The sequence below is a fragment of the Tenrec ecaudatus genome, chromosome 6, assembly GCF_050624435.1.
Source record: "Tenrec ecaudatus isolate mTenEca1 chromosome 6, mTenEca1.hap1, whole genome shotgun sequence".
NCBI classification, from domain to species: domain Eukaryota; kingdom Metazoa; phylum Chordata; class Mammalia; order Afrosoricida; family Tenrecidae; genus Tenrec; species Tenrec ecaudatus.
Window position 1 is genome coordinate 12,409,172 of NC_134535.1, and position 10,420 is coordinate 12,419,591.

At 50.1% G+C, this 10,420-nt stretch overlaps 1 pseudogene; it reads left to right on the forward strand.

Moving 5' to 3' along the window:
• The first annotated feature begins 584 nt into the window (after nucleotides 1-584).
• Nucleotides 585-9,829, forward strand: LOC142450654 (uncharacterized; annotated as a pseudogene).
• The last annotated feature ends 591 nt before the right edge of the window (nucleotides 9,830-10,420 follow it).

The window sequence follows — 10,420 nt, forward strand, 5'->3', positions numbered from 1 at the left end:
GTTCCCCCTTTCCAACCCACCCTCCCTCCACCCTCCTGGTATCACCCACCTGCCCTGATTTTAACCCTTGCAGTATCCCTTTGTTCGGTTCTAATGGCTGCTTCTTGGTCTGTGTACAGGTTCTGCATTAACACAATCACGGTGCTGGGAGTCCCATGCTTCACAGTGTTGTCCATAATTGGTGGCGCACACAGTGGAGTGCCCTCACGTGGTCCATGAAGCTGACGTAAGCATCCTTCTGGGAGGCTCTGCTTTCAGCCACAATCCACCTGACACCAGCAGTCAGAGCCCTTGTTCCACAGGCTCCTCAGAGTCCAACTTGGATTTCGGACAGCTCCCTGTCCAAGAACTGCCACAACCGGTTTTGAAAGACCTTCAGCAAAATGTTCCTTGCATGTGTTATCAGTGATATGGTTGGATCATATCTAGAAGCTGAAAAAGGGCAAGGGCATGGATTATCCCCTAGAGCCTGGTCAGAGGGAGGCAGCCCTACCAACATTTGGTTTATAGTTCAGTGAGACCCACCTCGGACCTCTGGTCTCTAGGACTGTCAGACACTGAAGTCTGAGCTGGTGTGGACAACGATGTTTGTGGTCATTTGTTACAACGGCCAGAAGAATACAGATCCCAGCTTCAATACCAGCCCTTCCAAGGAGTGTTTTCTGATCACCCTATCCAAAGTAGGACCCTGCCCCGCCCCACTGCTCAGTCGCCTTCCTCTGGGCACCTCCGATTTGCTCGGCACGGTGGCCGGCGGCACTAGGGAGCTCTGGTAGCGGAGTGGATGAAGCCTTGAGCGACTAACCAGAGTCAGCAATTTGAACCCACCAGTTGCTCCGAAGCACAGCGATGAGGCTTTCTACTCCTGAAAAGCCTGCCCGCTTGGAAAACCCACCGGGGCAGCTCCGTGGGCAGAGACCTGAAGCAGGTGAGGGTACAGCCGAGGGTCCCTGGGAGCCAGCCAGCCAGCAGAGGAGACAGAACAGAACCTAAGAAACCACAGAGCCAGCACGTCCATCTAACGTCTCATCCCAATCAGGACATTCCAGAGCGGTGAGGGCGCTTTGAACCACCACGCAGGGCCACAGGCAGGACCCGGGACATGGGACACCCTTGGTGCACAGGGTCCCCAAGTTGAGAGAAGAGATTAGGTCTGAGGGGACAGGGGCGGTTTGGCGTGGCCTGGCAGGCCAAGCTGGCATCTGTTCTGTGAGAGACAGGATGTTTCTGGCAGGAAAGAGCTGACTGGGCTTACGGTGTAGAAGGACTGGTGGTGTGAGAGCCAGCCGGACCTTAGGAGAGCTTGTGAGGGTGATGATCCGGACCCGGCTGTGATCTCTGCTTCTGTGGGAGAGCGGAGTGCGTTCTTGTCAGGACCTGCTGTGGCCTCAGTCCCTCCTGTGTGGTTGTTACCCTCTGTTGCCTCCTGGAGCGCCCAGGCACCACAGAACCAAACCTGGCCCAGCCCTGCGCCATCTACCCAGCTTCCTGCCCTGGCTCCGGAGTCAGTGCTGAGTGGCAGTGGCCGCTGTGGGTTTCAGAGACTGAGACTGTTTCAGGGAGCAGAAAGCCCAGTCTTTCTCCCGAGGAGCTGCTGGTGGTTTCGAACTGCTGACCACGTGCATCACAGCCTAATGCATAACCACTACACCACCTGGGCTCCATCTACCTCACCGCAGCCCTGCCTGCCTCTTCCCAGCCCTGCAGCGTCCCCACAGTTGATGGTGACCACTGGGACCCACAGGGCTTTGGTGGGCTGGTTTTGGGAAGTCCATCAACAGACCGGTCATCCTAATCTCTCTTGGTCCAGAAGCTCTGCTGAAGCCCATTCAGCATCATGGCAATGTGACAGGCAGCTGACAGGCAGCTGGTGATTGTACCCAAGGAATCCAGCCCAATCTCTGGCACGGCAGGTGAGAATGTTACCTGAACTACCAGCGCCCGCCGAGTCCCGTTACACTTTGTAGCCTTCTCAAAGGTGAGGTTTCTAGCTTGTTTCTGAGCTTGGGTCTGTCTCTCTGCTGATGGAGATCTGGGGACGGGGACCCTGCCCCTCTTCAGCAGTGCTTCACAGGCACCGGGCTCATCCTGCATGCAAGAACGAAGAGGGGAGGAACTTGGATTTTGATTTCCACTGTGTCAGTAAACAAAACAGAAAACCCCAGACTCATTGCCACGGAGTCCATGGTGACTCACAGTGACCCTACAGGACAGAGGAGAACAGCCCTTGTGGGTTTTCAAGACTAACTGTTTAGAGAATCGAAAGTCTGGTCTTTCTCCAGGGGCGCAGTCGGTGGTGTCAACCTGCTGGTCTTCAGGTTCACGGACCCCTGAACCAACAAGAAGATATTCAGCAAATGGTTTGTCCAGAGTCCTTGTTGACTCGGCAGAGGATCAAGGAAGGTTAGCCTTAAATCCGGATGATTCAACTCCATCTCTTCGTCAACACACACACACACACACACACACACACACACACACACACACCACCACCACCACCACCACCACCACCACCCCCACCACCCCACACACACTGCCCCCTATTGACTCCCTGGACTTCCGTATTCCTGCCTTTGGAACTTCAAACCACTAGTGAAGCGTCCCACCAGCCATCCGGCGGTTTGTCATGCTGTGGGGTTTGAGTGTGGCTATGGTGCTGGAAATCCCGGCAGGGACACCCGTGGGGGACATCCTCTGCAGGGGAAGGAGGCCACTGGGAATACAAGCGCTGACAGTGCTTCCTGGAAGCTCCAGCAAGGACCTGGCAGGAAGGCTCTGGATCCTGCTTCTGCTCATTGCTGCTCCTCCGCCCGCACCAGCCAAGATGCCCCCGGCACTCATTTCCCACCAGACTGCTGAAAGAGACCGGCTCACACAGGGCTCCTAATAGCCCAGCATCCCAAGCCCCAGTGTTTTCCAGGACCTCAAAAATGTCATGAAGGTGCGGGGGGGGGAGGGGGGGACACAGATGTGGGATGGTGCTGCCCCTGGGGTGAGAGGGGAGGGGAGGACTGGCTAGATTCTAAAGCGAGGTTGAACCCCATTCCAACGCTCTGCCCCCTTGCCCCAGTAACACAGCATCTCTCCAGTTGTTACCTGCTAGATTTCCAACTGCCTCCACAAACTCCCTCCACTTCAAGGCAGCTGATTCCCTTCCCGCAGCGGGAGCGTGCAGAAGCTCAGCACTCCTTAATCACCAGCCCTTTGCAATAAATCCCTCTCCTTCCTACTCCGAGAGGAGGAGGGAGGAGCTGCTCTCTCAGGGTTACAAAGAGCCGCTTGGAAACGTGCTGGGACAGGCTGCTCTGTCACCAGCAAAGACAATGGAATACATTAAACATGCCTTCATTCAGCGGAGGTCCGCCAGCCCAAAGCAAGGGAACTCTTGTAGAATTCAATCTATAAGGCCAGAGAATGAAGCCCCCCATCTCCAGCCCAGGCCCAGGCCCCTCTGCAGAGGCAGGGCCAGCAAGGAGCCCCCCTCCCCCAAACAAACAAACAGACACAGGTACTCTCTGGAATGACTTGCTTTGCTTCCTTTTAATTAAAAAACACGATTGTGCTACCGCTGTCATTGAGCCCGGTCTCAGCAAAGCACACCTCCAGTCACCTGTGTCTCCATCCCATGACGTGGGTGACAGTTCTTCCCGTTGTGGGACTGAGTGTCCTGGCCGTCCTGTGCAGGGCTGGTCAGCCTGCACATGAACTCGGGGCTGCCCCGCTCGTCCTCCAGAGGCTGTGCTGGCAATTTGATGCCATGGTTCTAAAAAGAGCACAGGGCCCCAGGCAGGCTATTTTTTTCTTTTCTTTTTAACTAGTTCAGCTGAGCTACTGCTTGATTCAGAAGCCTATTTCTGGCTTTCCCTTTCCGTGCGGCTGTGCTGGAGACTCGGCTTCTCTCCTTGAAGTCCAGCCCCAGCAGCAGCGTGGAGCACAGAGACAAAGACCTGGAACCCTGTGTCCTCTCTCTCTCTCTCTGCAGGTCACCAAGGAGGACCCAGTGGAGGGTCCGCCTCACTAGTGTTGCTGGACTAGATCCAGGGAGTCTCCAGCAGGAAGCTTCAAGACCTATCGTTCCTTGTGTTTTTAAAAGTTTTCCACTTCTCAACAAAAGCTGGGGGTGGTGTGGGGTGTCAGCAAAGATTCCAATTGGAAGCATCTTTGGCCACAGAGAGCTTCTGTCACTTGCTCGGAGGCATCGCTAAACCAGTAGGGTCCTTTTGACCCCTGATCGCAAACCTCCCAATGCAGAACCAAACACTACTCATGTTCAGGGGCAAAAAGCCCTCCAAAGCAAACGCTGCCATCGAGTCAATTCTGACTCAAAGCAACCCTACTGGAGAGGGTGGAGCCCCTGTGGGCTTGAAACTCACTCTTTATGGGAGTAGAAAGCCTCATCTTTCTCTCGTGGAGAGCCTGGTGGTTGTGAACTGCTGACCTTGTGCTTAGCAGCCCAACGTATACCATGGCACCCGAGTACAAAGGCAGGGGGCAATTTGTCCCATTGGACCCACTGAAGGGAAACCAACCAACCAGTTATGGCAGAGTAGACGCTGACCCACAGCAGCCCCCTGTGTGTCAGAGCGGAACTCCGCCGCGTGGGGTTTTCCAGGGCCGTGACCTCTCAGAGGCAGATAACCAGGACGTTCAACTGCCGTGTCTCCAGGTGAATTTGAATTATAAGTCTTTCAGCCAGTCACAGAGTGCTTAACTGTTTGTGCCACCAGGAGCTCTAACAGAGGGAAAGGCCAGTCTGAACTCATGACATGCCTCAACCAAAGGAAGAGTCATAGAATAATCTGTTTAGCATCATCTCCTTAGCATGATCACTCTAAAACTATTTGTCCGTACTGTGAAGAAAGGGCCGAAGGTCAGTTTCGCACCGCTGCCTATCTGTCAGAAGGGAATGAAATGATGTTGGATTCTTTCTACAAATACAATGAGGAGCCCTGGTGGCACAGTGGTTAAAGCAACCAGCTTCGAGCTGAAATCCACCAGCAGCTCGGTGGGACAGAGATGTGGCAGCACACTTCCGTACAGTCTGTAGCCTTGGGAACCCGATAGGTTTCCCAACTCACTGTGAGTTGGCTTTGACTCTGCAGAAACAGGTGTTAGACATACAACGTAGGGCCAAAGTAAATAATTTGCATTCGATTACTACCCAGAGGAATGAAAACATAATTTTTAATCACCAAAAAAGTCATATAAATAAAGAACCTTCCAAACATAGCAAAGATACCACAAGAAAAGCTACAGGCTGGCATTTCTTATGACTACAGATGCTAACATTCCCAACAAAAATAAATACGAGTGAAGAGAATCCAGCAGCATATGACAAGAGTCATGTATGTGACCAAGTGGAGTTGATACCAGGAATGGAGGGATGGTTCAACGTGAGAAAATCAACCTTCGTAATACACCACATCAGTGGAACAAAGGGGAAAACATCACATCTCTATGGATGCAGGTAAAACACTTGATAAAATCCAACATCCATTCTTGGTGAAAACTACAAAGGAGACTGGAATAGAAGGGAAATTGTTCAGTAGGTGTGATAGGTTTATTGTGCCAACTAGGACCCCATAGGAACATGTGGGCAGAGTTTAATTAGGTCACAGCTTAATTAGAGGGTGATGGAGATAAAGTCTTCCCGAGGTCAGCATCTCATCTCTTCCTCCCTGGTGATCGGACCAGTATGCTACTGCTTGAGCTAGTTCTTTGCCTCGACCGTGTGCTGCACTACGTTTGGGCCGAACCAACCCGTGAATTGTGCAGCTACAGCTTGAGGTTCCTTCGAGACCTGCTTCACTGCACTACTTGAGTCTGAGATCCAATTGGTGTCTGCTTTGCTGAACTCCCAGTGCTACTGACTGTTGATGTTCCACCCTGGCTAACACAGTATGATTCAGGATGCACATAAAAAGTCAACATCCAATATTATATTTAATGGAGAAAGATTGAGAGCGTTCTCCCTTAAAATTGGAACATTCCTATTCAATATTGTATTCGAAGTCATAAGACAAGAAAAAGAAACGGATCCACATTGTATAAACAAAGCCACTGCCGTTGAGTCAATGCTGACTCATAGAGACCTTACAGGGGTCACTCTTGTAAAAGAAGAAGTAAAATTATCTCTGTGTTCAGGTGATTTTATTTTATATGCATAGAAAATCCCAAAGAATTTCTGGGGAAACTTCTAGAGCTGATAGTGGAATTCAACAAAGTTTCAGGGTACAAGGTCAACAAAGAGAAATCATTTGGGTTTCTACGTGCCAACAAGGAGAAATCTGAAAGGAAAAACAGGGAAATGCTTCCAGTAGTAATAGCATCTACAAGAATAAAATTCCTAGGAATAAGTCTCACCAGGGATATGAAAGACTTATAAATGAAAACTATTACACACTGGTGTGAGGTTAAAGAAGACTGGACTAAATGGAAAGATGTCCTATGCTCATGGATTGGAAGATAATATGGTTAAGATTTCAATATTATCCAAAGTGATCTATAGACTCTGTACAATTTGTTCAAAATTCCTACAGCCTTCTTTACATAAATTGGGGGAAAAATCAATCCTCAACTTTATATGGGAAAGCAAGAGGCCCTGAGTAGCTAATGCAATGTTGAAAGAGAGGGCGGGGGGAATGAAGTAGGAGAACTCACACTTCATTATTTTAAAGCACACTATACAATTACAGTAATCAAATTAGTCTGGTACTGGTATAACAATAAACAGAGACCAATGGAATAGAATTGAGGATCCCAGAATAGGTCAACTGATTCCTGACAAGGGTGCTAAGTCCATTTGGTGGGGGGAAAAAGAGTCTCTTCAATAAATAACTAAATAAAAAAAACTCACTACCATTGAGTTGATTCTGATTCATGGTGATTTAAAAAAATGGTGATGGAAAATTGGATTTACACATGCAGAATAATGAAGTAGGGGAAAAAAGAAGGATGAAGTAAGATCCTTCCTCACACTGCTCACAAAAACAAATTAAAAATGTATTTAAGGGCCTAAATATGCAAACGGAAACCATAAAGTTCTTAGAACAAGTAAGGACAATATCGTCAAGCCTAACTTTAAACAACGACTTACCTAACATGGCAGCAAAAGCACAAATGAGCAAAAAGACCGCCTAAATGAGTGGAACCTCATAGAAAGTACAGATTGTCGCATAAGAAAAAGTGTTGAAGAAAACTGATGGTGCCCGGCTATCAAAAGATATAGCACCAGGGGTCTTAAAGGATTGAAGGTAAACAAGCGGCCGTCTAGCTGAGAAGCAACAAAGCCCACATGGAAGAAACACACCAGCCTGTGTGATCACGAGGTGTCGAAGGGATCAGGTATCAGGCATCAAAGAACAAAAAAATCAAATCATTGTGAATGAGGGGGAGTGCAGATTGGGGACCAAAGACCCATCTGTAGGCAACTGGACACCCCTTTCAGAAGGGTCATGGGGAGGGGACGAGCCAGTCAGGGTTTAGAGTAGCAATGATGAAACATACAACTTTCCTCTAGTTCCTAAATGCCCCCCCCCCTATCATGATCCCAATTCTGCCTCACAAATCTGGCTAGATTTGTGATAAGAGCTGTATGAACCCCCAATAAAATGACCAAATAAATAAATGTTTTAAAACTTAAAAAAAGCAAAAACCTCTTCATCACAAGACAATACCAGTAGCCCGTTGGCCGTATGGTGCCCTGCTCAGTGACTGCCATTGCCATTGGGGGCCTCCAGGGCTGGCAGAATGGGTGCTGATTGAGCTTCAGGGGGAGACTGATGCTCATCACATCACGGGTTAGCTGGAACCCTCCAGGGAGAGCTGCATCACACCAGCAGGGGCACCCTGCGCTGAGCTGGGGCATCATAGCATCCACCTGGAGAGACTTTTATTTTTTTAATCATTTTATTGGGGACTCGTACAACTCATCACAATCCATCCATCCATCCATGGTGTCAGGCACATTTGTACATATGTTGCCATCACCATTCTCAAAACATTTCTTTCTACTTGAGTCCTTGGTATCAGCTCCTCGTTATTTTCTCCCTCCCTCCCTCATGAACCCTTGATAATTTATAAATTATTATTTTCTCATGTCTTGCACTGTCCGATATCTCCCTTTACCCCCTTGTCTATTGTCCATCCCCCGGGAGGGGGATATAGATAGCTCATTGTGACCGGTTCCCTCTCACCCACTCCCTTCCCCTTATCCTCCTTGTATGGCTACTTTCAATATTGGTCCTGAGGGTTTTATCTGTCCTGTATTCCCTGTGATTCCAGCTCTTCTCTGTACCCCCCATGCCCATGCTCTGCTCTAGGGAGATTTATAAGGTAGAATTAGGGTCATGATAGTGGCACCTGGAGAGACCTTTTGCAGTCCTTGTCAAACACACACCTGGGGTTCCCTGGGGTACAGGGGGTCTTGTTCTGAGCACAGATCTCTGGCTGAGGGCAAATCGGATCTCTTCCTCACTACGGCTGGCTTCTTAGTGAGAATCTGGCCCCATTTCCAAGGAACCCCTCCCCTTTTCTGACTCCATCAGGCTTGTGGGCTTCAAATCCAGCACCCTTCCCTGCTGGTGCTCATGACTTGAGTACAGCTTCCATTCTAAGCGGGATGAATCTCACTGGAGCAGGTGCAGTTTCTTTCCCACAGTCTGGTGGCCTCTTGGGTCCAGGTCCAGGTCCAGGCTCAGTTCTGAACTCCAGGGCAAGGATCCTTTTGGGCCCAGGGTCTCTGTCTAATCCAAAGTTAGGTGGTCTCCCAGGCCCAGGTCCAATGTCCAACTCAAGGTCAGGTGGTCTCTTGGGAGCAGGCCCTGACTCAAGAAGTGGAGACACCATGGGTGCTGAACCTGAGCCCAACTTGAGAGTAGGTGTCCTTTTGACCTCTGGGAATGGTCCTCCGAATCCTAAGCCAGTTGGTCTTGGTCCAGGACCAAGTCCCGATTTGAGATCAGGTTTCTTGGGTACCCATGCCAGGTCAGGCATGTTTCAAGGTTAAGGTCTTGGGTTAAACCAAGAGCTGATGGCCTAGAGCTGGGCCCTAATCTGTTCACCAGAGCAGGTGGGAGCCTCTTGGGCCCAGGACCTGGTCTTAAATTAGGAATGGCTGGGCTTCAAGGCCTGGATCTTGCCCCATTCTAAGCTCAGCAGGTCTTTCAGGAGAAAATTCAGCTTCTTTCTCACAAACTTCTAAAAACGTGAGCACAAACCCTTCTTCCATGACAAGAATCCTTGACTCTTGGGGAAGTGGCTTTATAGTACCAAATTCATCTCCACTATCATGGGCTCCTGGTCAAGGTCAACTGGCCCTCTGGGGACAATGCCAATCCCTTCCTGAGGGGGACAGGTTCAGGGGGACTGAACTCAATGGCCTTCTCTCAGTCTTCTGGCTCATTGGCTTCACACCTCTCTACCTCTCAAAGGTCTGCTGGTCTCTGGCAATTTTCCCAAGACCCCCTAGGCCATTAGGCCCCAGCACATCTAATTTCCCAAGGGCCACTGACCTGCCGGGTCCAAGTCCAGCTACCTTGTTGAGGCCTGGCAGTCCACTAGGCCCTTGTGGCGTTGATTTTTCCAGGTCAGCTGCTGCACCCCTGGGTTTTTCTGCAGGCCCGTGGGGTGTCAACCCATCTCCTTTTGCGAAGTCAACTGGTACCTGGGTCTAAACCCAATAACCTTTCAGGGATGAATGGCAATGTAGCCAAGGCTTTGGTCCCATTTCTTAGAGGGGGGAGTCTCCCAGGCAAAAGACCTAGCTGCTTTCCCTAGGCCAGGGGGCCCAATGGCAACAATGTATCCAAATGGAATGTTACCTCCTTGAACATCAGTTTCCCCACAGAACCGCCTGGTGTCCAGGCTCTGTGCCCGTTAGGTGAAAGGATAGATCTGGACCTAGCATCTGAAGTGCATAGCTGAGACTTGAGTTCAAATGAGTCCGTTTTCAAACTCTGCTTCTTTCTTGCCTAAAGGTGGGACCTGAGCTTTGGCGGGTGGGAACGCTCCTGCCTTTGAGAGAGACACTCTGCAGCCTTGCCGAAGCCTGCTGTGTGTTTGTTCCACAGCCTTGTTCTGGCCCTCCTTTCTCAAAAGCTTCTTGAATTTCCCTTCTGGATTTTTCCTCAGGGATACATTGGCCTTCAGGTCCTAATCTATACGAGTCCCCTGCTCACTACTGGAGAATTGGAGCAGCGCTCTCTGGAAACGTTGCCTTGATGAACAGACCATGCTTCTAACATAGTGACCTGGGCAGCTTGGACCTGGTCATCCTCTTCTGCCCTCCCTTTCCCTGGGGCCTTGAATGCAAGGCAGGGAGTAGGCAACCCCTTCAAAGACCACCAAATGCAACGCCTGCCCCTTGACTGGACCTGATGTTCTTCTTCCTGGAACTTAGAGGAGGCCAGGATTAGGTCTT